Here is a 12,093-nt window from a genome sequence, read left to right on the forward strand (position 1 = left end):
CAACCAAATTTATTAATTCTCAGTGTGAGGGAAAATAATTTTCCCCACCAAAACTATAAAATACAATCTTGTTTCATTGCTGACTACCATTAGTTTGAACATATGTTGATTTTCGGGGGCAGGCAGCAGGGTAGTAAATAAATGTATCTGAATGGCCAAATATGGTCACCTCTTCTTATTTTGCTGTAGGTCCCAGGTGTCACTTGGGTCTGCCACTCTTTTACAGGCATGTGGAAGCCAGTCTACCTGAAGTACAGGTACAGCCTAATTGTTAACACTTCATTCATGATCTTAACATCTCCCCTCTCTGCTGCAATCACATGAATCCAGGCTTTGACTGAAATGGAGAAAAAAAACCCCAAACATTTATAATTGTGCCTTGAAAAAAAGATTCCTATCATTCCCAAAACCTGTAACCTTGTCAGACTTACCGTGTACTGGAAGTACAGTGTGAACCATGCCATCGTTTCAGGGCAAGCAGAGTAAAAGAATCATTAGCAGACATCTAATAGCACAATGAATTCCAAACCCATCAAGCTTCTCTAACAGAGAATTCTCTCTCCTTTTCATCTAACAAACACACTGTCTTTATCAGAAGCATTATTACCTGCATTCAAAACTGGAAGCAGGGAAATACCAGGTGGTGCTGCTTCAGAGGTCTTCATCAAAGCAGTTTGGGAATCTTGGCTGTGGATCTCAGTGGTGAGCAGTAGACCTTCCAATCCATTCTACCTGCTTCAGTCCAGTAGACAGATTTCCAAGTGCAATTTTCCTGACTATAGTAGCATTCTTCAATCTAGATAGAGCTGAGAAAAGAAAAGAGAATTTGAGCTCATCTGGTCTAAGTTTCCAACTATTTTAGGGTAAGAAGAGGCCCAGAGAGGCTGTGGTCTCCCCATCCCTGGAAGTGCTCAAGGCCAGCCCTGGATGGGGCTTTGAGCAACCTGGTCTGGTGGAAGGTGTCTCTGCCCATGGCAGGGGGCTGGAATTGGATGATCTTTAAGGTCTCTTCCAACCAAACCATTCTGTGTTCCATGAAGAAGCTCCATCCAAATACTGCCCAATACTACACTGCACAAATATTTATCCCAAACACCTTCCTTGGTCTAGTAACATCTCTGAAGACAGAGATAAAGGCAAATGACAGTAGATCTCACAGTCATGGGCCTCCAGACAGTCACCAGTCCAAACCCTCTGCCCAAACCAGAGAACAGGAGGGTCCCCAGGACCACCTCCAGTTGTCTCTCCGTAGATGGAGCCTCTGAGGGCAACTTGTTCCAGTGTTTGGCCATTCACAGCAAAAAACTTCTCATTTTAACAGAATTTCCTCTATTTCAGTTTGTGCCCCCGAGCCCACTCATCTCAAGGCTGAGCTATCCCAGCTCTCTCTGCCTCCCCTCATGTCACCGCCATATTCTCAGAGTGGGGTTTCCCCAACCTCTTTTCTGTCCCCAACTAGTTTTCCTGTATTTTGATGACTGAACTATGCGACTAACTGCAGATGTATTTCTCCAGCATTCTTTGCATCATCTGAAAAATAAAGCAGCAAAAATTAAATCAATGAAATTGCTGACTAAGTGGGCCATAAACACATTGGGGAACCACGAGGTGTAGGCCTTTCTCATCTCATTCAAAGTTACACTTTAAGCAACAGGACATTTTTAATCTTTTCTGTCTCAGCCACATACAACCTAAGTTTCTATATCAAAATACTGCATCACAAAGTTTTAATGCTCCAAAAGAAATTAGTTAAATATAGCAATAAAGGCCAGACACACAAGCTTATTAAAAAAAAAAAATCAGCTTTGTCTCACAAATCCTTCTATCACAAAACCATAGTGACCAGCATTTATTTTTAGCTTTTAAGCTTTCACTGATGGAAGTCCAAGTTAACCTTTACTTTATTTTGTCCTGGGCTAAATCCACTGTGACATCCTTTTTGCCCTTTTAAATACAGAAATTTCTTGGAAGGCTTCCAATACTTTGAAATAAACACATTTACAAGATATGCAACAATTAACATGAGTGGCTCTAGAGGCTCCTGAGACAGCTCTGAAGTCCCTATGATGTGATGTCCAGATATGTTTATATAACTTTTTTTATTTAATAGTCAATTTCAGAAATCACTCCTTTACCATCTTCAGCAAAGTGGGTGTGAGCTTTCTACTCCAAACAAAAAATGATATGGGAAAGGAGAAAAAATATGAAAAAAAGTAAAATGGCACTAAAAAAGAAAAAAAAAATTGCATTAAAATAGTACAAGTTTATAGTTAATGATGTCTAAAGAGCAAGCTGACTTTGAGGCACACTGGAAATGACCATTTCACCCTGTGGCTGGTTGTGCTGGAGCCAGGGGACAACTGCACACAAAGATCAGAAGATTGTGATGTTTATGCACCTACAAGCTGACATCTGTCCACTTCTCAATCACAAGTCTCACTACATGTTTCTACTTATTTCTCAAAATCACAAGGCTTATTATGACTTTACTTCAATTTTCACAGAACTTGAGATTCTCAACAGCAAATTTGTGAGAGTTTCCAGTCCAAGCTTCCAAACAGATAAAGCAGATATAGGATGTTTTTCAAAATAAATACAAACTGGAAAAGTCTGAGGTCTTTTACTGTTGGATATTATGGGAACAAGTTAAAATTGCTCCTCAATCACCTGCAATTATCTTCAAGAGTTTCTGGAAGTCAGAAAAGCTCATAAAAACAATGAGGTGCCAGCAGAGAGCTTGAATCCTAAAAAGTTTACCAATTAAGTTAGTAATTGGATTCCTTCTTTGTTATCTTGTTTAATGTATAATTAAGTCAGGAATGAGTCAAAGAAGTTCCATGCTACCTGAAAACAAGGGATGAACAATTCTAAGGATCCCTTCCAGATAAAATTATGTATTTATTATATTATTGCAACCACAGTAAGATCAACACAGTATGGAATGGAAAGAAGCAGATGAAAAGACGCTTCCACATCCATGAAGCAGCACACAGGTCCCAGACTGTTTGTTCCATGCAGAACCTCAAAAAGGAATAAAAGCATTCAACAATAACTGTGACTAAAGTCCAAATAACTGTCTCAATTACCTACACAGTCTCTTGTGCAAAGAGACATTGCTCATCATAATGTTTTAAAACACATGGATTTAGAAAAAATTATCTAGGAAGTAGTCAAATACTAGTTTTATTTAATAGGACTGTGCCTCTTCTGCCAACTGGCAGAAACATTAAACCCCCAAACTTTTATCGTTTTTACAACATGTAGAAGTAATGTTTTTATATTTCATGACTTTAAGAAGTACAACTAAACAGAGCACTACTGCAATTTTCTAATTATATTTTCGCAAGTTTTTAATGTCATAATTTAAATTATGAACTCTTTATTTCAAGATGATTAATTAGAATATGCTCCATTTGGGGAACAAGAGTTCAATATCCCACTATCAATTAAACAAAATGCATTCCTTTAGCTTGAGATTAAAAACCAGAACGCAGCCAAAAAGTTTCTTCCTTGTATCTGTCAGATCACAAAAGCATCCAATACAGCAGGATAAGGTTGCCAGAAAACCCTAACACTATCAAAACTATTTTATTTAGTGCAGTAGCTTAACTCTGAAGCTGCACCAGAAATGACATCCGAGCTTTGGACAGTAAGCCTTTTTGCCAATGAATTTCTTGTAAAGTCAACAATTATAATTTATTCTGATCCTTTGTGTCATCATATTAGTAGTTATTTTTCTGCAATCCCAGAGCAGCAACAAATAATGCCATAGAAGAGGACTGATATAATTACAGGCTGAAAAAGATAGGCCAGCACCCTTATACTCAAAACTACCCTCTGTGGCTCCTTCATACCCCATATGTTGCTAATAAAACTGTTTGAATCATACCTAGGAGACAGTTTTACTGATATTGTATCAGGTCCCTGGGTTCTTTGTATGAGATACGATGTCACCAGCACTATAACTATGCAAATTCCGTGATACAGGATCCCACTGGACACAATATTACACACGTAATTCGCAGTATGAAACTGGGCATTAACAATAATTCCAGTGTTATATAAATGAAACCACTATGTTTATTGAAAAGCTCGCCACACAACAACAAAATCAAATTTAAAAAGCAATAAAGAGCAACTGATGTGCTCATAGTAAAGATGGTAACATTGGTATTTTTCCCCAAACAATGTAAATTTTGCTTTGTGTCCATGTGACAAAGTATTTTGCAAAAACTTTTGGCAGTGACATTAAGCAAATGCAACCTCATCAATAATATTAATAAATGACCTTACATAGGAACCTACAGAGTCCCACTTTTAGAAACAACCATGTGATGTTCAGCAAGAAATCACTGTATTCACATACAAGTGGGATTCTCAGCTTCTGCTACTAATCATGGAGCAAAGGATAAATATTAAAGACAAAGAATGTCAGCAGTAAGAAACCAAAAGCTTGGAGATTTCAACACATATCGTGCTGAAGGACCTCAGAGGAATCATCTTGGGGTCAGGAAACACCTGAGCTCAAACCCTGCATCAGATCCCTGTGTGACCTCAGGCAAATAAAGCTTCATCCTGGCTGCCATCAGGTGAAATAGGGTCCCTCATCTTTTCCTGCTTAACTCTGCAGCCACTGCTTTATGCACACCACATACACCTGCAAAAGTCAGGTCACAGATCTTAAAAATCAGGGCTGGAAGAGATAAAGGTGCAGCAACAAACCTGACAGCACAGGCAGCCTGGTGCACATTCCTCTTATCCACGTTTCCAGTGATCTCTTCCCTCCACTATTAATTTATTGGTTTGCTACAGGTGAGAAGTGCTAGAGCTTGTAAGGAGTCTATTTTTGATAGAAATCAGAAAAGAGGTAACAGGCTGGCATGATAAAGTGAGTCTGGTACAAAGCCAGACTGAGGTGATAAAAGGATGCTGTTTTCCCAAGGTACCTGGAGAATTAATAAATCAGATCATTTTATAAGGTAAATTGTACAGTAAATTTGTATTGTAAATTGTCTAATACATACGGGAAAAGCCACAGCTCAGTTTTCCCTGGTAATATTTTTAATGGCTTCAAACACAGCTAGAAAACAAATGACACACAGCACAAGCAGCTCAGGAGTCTCACTCCAAGAAGCTCCAACTTCAAATAACTGATGGAAGAAAAACAGAGTTGTAACCAGGCACTTGGAAAAGAAGATAAAGAACTGATTGATTCCTGTCACTTGTGTGCCTCCACTACAGTGGCAGCAGCTTAAGCAGTAACTTCTCAAGTTTTCCACTAGTCTCTGTGCAATACAAAAGCCATAACAGTTTTATTCTGTTTAAAAATCAATAAATAGCAGCTTAGGTGACATCTGACAAGGCAGAAAGCTCACACTTCTTCCCATCAACATTCTGCCCTCTGGTATTGCTGCTACATTTTATCATCATGCAGTTCAGAGAGAATTATATACCTATTTCCAAAGTTTGAAAAAAACAACCCCCTCCTTCCCAAATATGGCCCAAAGCTGTTATGAAGCAACTTATTTTTAGCAAAAGCACTTATGCAGATCCTTAATTTTAATTAATAGTCTCACTGACTTCAACATTTGCACAGCAAGACAACTCCACGCTTCAATTAAAGCCTGCACAGAAATGCTGTGCTGATTCATGGCCAAAAGCATGACAGGAACATCATTACATAAAATGCTCATAAAATTTAAAGAAAAAATATAACAGGATCCTCACCTTTAAACAGAACATTAGGCACTCTCCAAAACTCACAGCTTGAGCAGAACTTGCAGGTTGCTGAATATGTGAATGCTGGGAGTAAGATACATTCAGTGAAATTATTTCAGAGTGAGTAAAAGAATTTTGGGGAAGTATCTTAAGTGGAGATTAGAGCAGGCCCAGGTCTCCAGCCTTGGCATCTGCCATGACTGGGTTTTCAAGACTGGAAGAATTCCTCACCGGGAGAGTGGAGGCAGCTGCACCTTTACTCCTGATCTTTTTCCATTGTTCACACAGCAAATAAATGGATTTCTAACAATAACCATTTAATTAATTATATCCAGGCCAGTTCAATCAGAGATTATACTGGGCATCTTCAGCAGGCATTCATTTCCAGGGAAGAGTCACTCTGAGTCATAATTCTGCATATCATAATAAATATATAATAAATCTAATTTTGAAATAATATGGTACTTAACACAAGCTTTATTTTCACTATGTAAAATCATAAACTAAGCTTTACTTTTTAGGCAGAATCCTTAAAGAGAGTTGACAACAATTTTTTGTTAAAATATTCTGGTGTTTTTTATAAGCAGAATTGTGGCACCTGATGGCCTGTGACTCACAACCACCAGCTAAGAATTTTAGAAGTTAAAATGTAAAAAAAAAAAAAAAAAAAAAAAACAAAAAAACCAGAAAACCAGAACAATACAGCCCAGGTGACAGAATTCAAGTAACAAATAGATAGAAAAGAACAGGTAGAAAATGAACACCTCAGCATTTTCCTACAGGAACAATTTCTTCCCAGGACATCCACTTCTCTCCAGCTCAGCACCAGCCTTGCCAGCCTGCCCACACATGAGCTAAAATAAAGCCCAGCCAGACCTGCCTTGGCTCTGCAGAGCAGCAGCTTGTGCATTTCCCCAACCGTTTCACACCTAATTTACAGAGTACATTTATCCATCCCTGTATCACCGAGATCTAACCTGGGGAGTGACTAGAATCAGAATCACTTAATTGATTAACACTTAAGTGAGATGCAGAAAGCAAACAGAACACACTGGAAGACTTTCTGAAAATGAGTTATTTTTATTCCGACTCCATTAAGCAGTCCAGCTCTTCTGAAGGATTAATGAAAGAACTATCAAGAAATAATACAGAAGAGGAATGCTGAGTCTCAGGGAACATGCCAACACATGATGAAGTGGAGACACCTTTCTGGTAGTAATGAGTCAAGCCAGGATGTTCAGAGAACTGCAGGGATATGTGAACGTGCCCACTTGATCAGTTACAGTTTATTTGATTTTTATGAAATAGCACTTTGATAATTCCTCCCTGGAACACAGACTGTAGTACTCATCAACTTACAACAGTCATTCTTACAAAACTCACATTTTTTCCACACAGAAGTCTACTAAACATCCAGGACTGAAAACATTCACCTTCAAATTAGTATCAAAAAGCAGTCAATGAGTATGTATACACCTCAGGATTATTTCCACAAACCTTATGAAGTAGACAATGTTTCATTTCCAGCTGCTACTTTTTAAGCAGGAACTGAAGACAAGCCCAGGAAGAGGAGGAGTAAATAAGTTTCTAAACAAATAACTTAGAGATGCTTTTTAACAGGACCAGACAAAACCTTCCTTAAAGTTGCATTTACAAGCCCAAGCTGACCTCAGGCACCACACTGAGTACAGATGAGAACCTACATGGATACTGACCTTAATAATACTACAGGGGCAGATTTTGCACAGGGGAAAGTTGCTCTTGAACAAATGTTTTCCAATGTATTAGGCATAGAGGAGCTTTTTTTCTGCATCAAGAACCACATGTCACATTCCTTAAACTGTTTCTTTTCTTGACCAAATACACTGTGGACAACCTACAGTGTTCCTCTCTGAGGCTCCCATCTGTAGTTTCCACTAACAATGAAAACACATGAATTTATTTTTTTTCCTTCAAAAATCAGTCACATTAAAAAACCCATATTCTAAGTGATTAGAGACTGTCAACATTAAGAAGTTTTGATGGAGTATTTACTGATGTTAAATCAAGTGCCACAGAGCCCACACTACTGCAAAACCAGGGAGAGCTGAGGATGAGGAGCAGCAGGAATGGCTGTGTAAGATGCATGAGAATCCAGGAACAAATCCAGTGACAAGTCTAATTTAACACAAAAGGAAATAAATATTAATTCCACACTTACCAGGCCTTCCTAGATCTAATTACACACAAAGAGTATAAAAAGGAAACGAGATATATTTAACTGTGTATCCCAACATCAGTCTCAGGTGAGAAACTCCCTTTTTACCCTGAAATATCTGCAGCTCCTCTCACAAGAGAGAGAACTTTAAGGTCATAATTCCAGGCAGAATCACTGTCCAGCCAGGCACAGAATGATGCAGGACTTGTATCATACCACAGTCCAGACATTTTCTCCACATACTCCTGGACCTTTTCACCTACTCAGGAATGAACAGGCCAAGGGAAGAGAGCTGGTCTACAAAAATAATAACAGTCCACACCTCAAAATCCTCACTGCAAATCATCTCCCTGGATCATTATGAAATGAACCAAAAGTTTAATAAGACTGGACACATTTAATTCTTTGCACTCCACAGATTAAAGAACAATTAAGAGGCTGGAAGCTGAAAAGTGGCTTAAGCTAGAGTTACACAATTGTGTGGACAAAATTCATTTGGCCACAGGAAAGCATTTACATATTTAATATAGGATATTTCAAGCAGGTTTATATTGGCCTAAAAATACTATCTTGAATAGATTATTATTGCAGTAAAACACTTGTTTTATACCTGAGTAATGAGATCACCAAACGTAAAAAGACCCCACATGCAGACTGTGGAGGCTCTCGATCATTTCTCTCTCTGCCTCAAACTCCAAGTTGCAGAGTTTTAGACCACTATATTCAGTTAAATCAAATTCAGACTATAATTTTCTAATACTTTATAGTTAAATACAACATTGCCCAATGCTTACCAGGTTACAATGCTAAGCAATTCAAGTGATAATCACAATGATGGATGTGTAATCTAATGCCCATTTGCCTTGATTTATACAAACCATCACATATAAGCCTCATGCATCCATTTTAAGTCACTGGGAAGGATCATATTTTTCCTGATCTGAATCAGTGTTTGGCCCTGAACTTAGGCACTTCATTTTTAGTTTTTTGCATTAAGCAGAATCAGTCTTCACACGTAGTGGAAGATGCCCGGGGCTGCACAGTCCTCTGCAATCTCAGCAACTGGCCCTCTCATTCCCTGTGATAGTTATGCTGAAAAAAATAAGATCAACCAAATTTCCAACTGCCCTTCCAACTGTGGGAGAAACAGATCAGCCTGTTCTTTCCTTCTGAAGAAAACAGTCCCAAAAAGGTCAGCCTTTCACATGAAATACAGATCATTAACACTGATACACAACTATTTTGATGCTCGTTTTTTGTCTGTACAACAGGGATTTGACTGTATCTATTTCAGGATGTACTACACTTCATATATAATGTCTTTAAGGTCTCTTCCAAACCATTCTATGATCCTAAAAATGCCCCAACCCTTTCATGTACTACTCCTTGGCTGGAAATAAAGCTCAATAACAGAGAAATTATGATTTTTATTGACAACACAACAGTTCTGTGTACTAGAGAGGCTAGTACACAAAATGAATGAAATCACACCTCTTTTGTGCAAGCTCTCACATTATGAGAGTTAGATGCAAACAACACATAACAGAAAAACTACTGCTCATTCCTAAATGCGTCCAAATTCCAATTAGAATAAAATCATAGAATTCTCAAGTATCTGAAAAGACAACTACATTAAATAATAAGAATTCCAAGGTCAAACACCCACTTTGAGAAGTGCTTCAGCCTCATTTACACTCACCTTCTTTCAGAGACTAACGACAGAAACAGCACCCAAACAATTTATAATTTCTGACCTTTTCACATAAATGATAATTTCTTAGGTTCATTTTTTATATTCCATCCATACTCTTCCAAATAAAAGCTGCCCAAAAATACTTTGCATGAAAAACTAAATGTTCCCAGTGACAACTCTGATCAAGTCATTCTTTGCACATGAACACTGAAAGATGCAACAACAGCAAGAACCACTAGTTATTCTTATAACTTCAAGACTAAACCCTAAATATAGTATGTTTTCAAATTCTCTTCCCTAAAATTCAAGTAATATGTTCATCGCTTTAACTGAAAGCTAGAAAAGTACAACTTGTATTGTGCTGCAGGCCATAAAGGGAATGTTCTTTATTTGAGTCATGGTTGGATGAGGATGAAAAGTAGTTTTTGAAAATTTACAACAGTTTTGACACTACTGTGTGTTTATCGTTACAAGTTATCCCTCTCTATTTATCAGGCTGGCTCCAGACCTCTCACTACCTTCAAAAAGACAATTTTTATCAATTCTTCATGTCCTTATAGCTAACCATAGGGAACTACACAGAAAATGCCTAGCTGAGAACAAACACGGATAAGAGAAGGACCCCAGTGTCTGCTTCACTAAGGCAAGAGAGGCTACATTTAAAAGTAATATTTAGTAATTAATTTGCCTTTAGCACAGCACTCAGGTGACATTTTGCTACTATTTCTCTATCCTAAAAAAATAAAAAAAACCCCATTCTGCTACATAAAAAATGTTCCCAAGGAAAAGGAACTTACTTTGAATTATTGGAAGCCCTTTCTCCTCTTCTTCACCCTAAATTGACACATCACCAGCATTGCTTCCAGTACTTCACAGAAAAGAGCTCTATTTTGTCTGTGAATCCCATGGAAATCTTGATTTCTCTACACCACATAAAAATCTTTCTTCAAAATAAAATTGTTCCTAGACTAATTTCTGTAGAGTATTTGGGAGGCTTGGTTTCATATGAAACAAGGCTGTGCTTACCTCCCTGTGGCAGTCTTTGTTAGTTTTGTAAATTGAGACACTGGGTCTACGGCTGGAAAAATTAAGTCTCAATTATGGAGCAACTTCAGTATCTAATCTTCTAAATTTAACTTTCTGGAAGATGCATTAGCAGCCTTCATGTCAGTCTTTACTGACTGCACCAAGATGCAAATACAGGTCTACAACATGACTACAGCAGCCTGCAGGAAACATCCCTGACCAGACTCTGCAGGTGCTTCAAAGAGCCACCATGAATGACTACAAGGAATTTTTTGAACAGAACCTGAAAGAGCAAGGAGAGCCTACAACTGATTCTGGAGCTTCCCAAATGATCCCAGGATGCTAAAGCAGAGGCAGGAATGTAGGTAAGTCTGTCACCACATGCAACAAAGCCTTGCAGGAACAAACAGACCTTAACCTTTCTACAAGGCACCACAGTTCCAACTTACAGGTAAGGCAGCATCAGACACAAGTGACTGCTGCTGCCTTCAAAGACTTGAGACTTAAAGGCTTGGCTAGCAAAAAAAATTTTCTCCCTCTTTTTAATCTGATGTAATTTTCTGTAGGATAACACAAAAAGCTTCTAACTTAGGTGATTCTTCAAAGGACTTCAGGGGACACCTGGAGATCTGACAAGATGCTAGACAGTAACACCAGGGCATGAAACACCTACACTTCAATAAGATCACCTCAAACAGGAAGTCCCAGTTTGCACATAAAATTAAATGTCCCATTAATTTTTTGCATTTGTGTACAAAGACCTCTTGTGCTTACACGAAAACTCAGCAAATTAAAGCTGACATGAGCTACAGCATTTTTCTACCTATGAGGAAGAATCAAAGATGTTTCTGTAACTTCCCACAATTTAAAAGGGTTTCTGTACACCTTCTTTGTGAAATAAGCTGAGTAATAATTACCTCATCACAACATTTTTCAAACACTTATCACTGACAAAGAAGAACCACTAAAACTTTTCCTCCCAAAGCAAGACAGAAGCAAAGGCTTAGTCACTTCTTCAGATAACAGAAGCTTTCCGAGCAGTTTACCAAAAAATCAAGATATATCATTTCTCAAAGCAAAATAACACATTGCACTTGGAAGATGTGTGCTCTCCATACTGAACAACACCTGTTACATACCTGAAGGGGTTTCTTAAGCAAGCCAAGTCTCCCCAGGTGGTAATTACACTGATCAAATCATCCCCACACATGTTGAAAAAATGGAAAGCAAGAAGTAAAGGTAGTCTTAATGGATCAACAGCTTCTCTGATTTCATGCAGCACATGAAAAGAATAAACATGGAAAATTCTGGCAATACATTAAGGCAATTCTTACACCCAAACAATTTGATAATGTAACATTGCGTACCAAGCCAGTTTTTTTCACAAATAATGATCTAAACAGAATACTAGTCAATTCACCAAAAGATATCAAAGATATCCTTTTATTACAAATGATCC

The 12,093-nt window shown here is 38.1% G+C and overlaps 1 protein-coding gene across 9 annotated transcripts in view; it reads right to left on the reverse strand.

Annotated features, from left to right (window-relative positions):
* GTDC1 (glycosyltransferase like domain containing 1) overlaps nt 1–12,093 on the reverse strand; it is a 431,567-nt gene that overhangs the window by 272,437 nt on the left and 147,037 nt on the right. For 6 of the 9 annotated variants that reach the window (XR_014590560.1, XM_083865293.1, XM_083865290.1 and 3 more), the window contains exon 3: nt 608–806. The exons of 1 other annotated variant lie outside the window; for it this stretch is intronic. The gene's annotated coding sequence lies outside the window, so the exon portion shown is untranslated. Of the gene's footprint in view, nt 1–607; nt 807–2,844; nt 3,022–4,486; nt 4,554–12,093 lie in introns of those variants that run through there. 2 more of the 9 variants (XM_083865294.1, XM_083865292.1) reach the window with 2 other exon arrangements.

This window comes from Zosterops lateralis (assembly GCF_965231275.1).
Source record: "Zosterops lateralis genome assembly, chromosome: 7".
NCBI lineage: Eukaryota > Metazoa > Chordata > Aves > Passeriformes > Zosteropidae > Zosterops > Zosterops lateralis.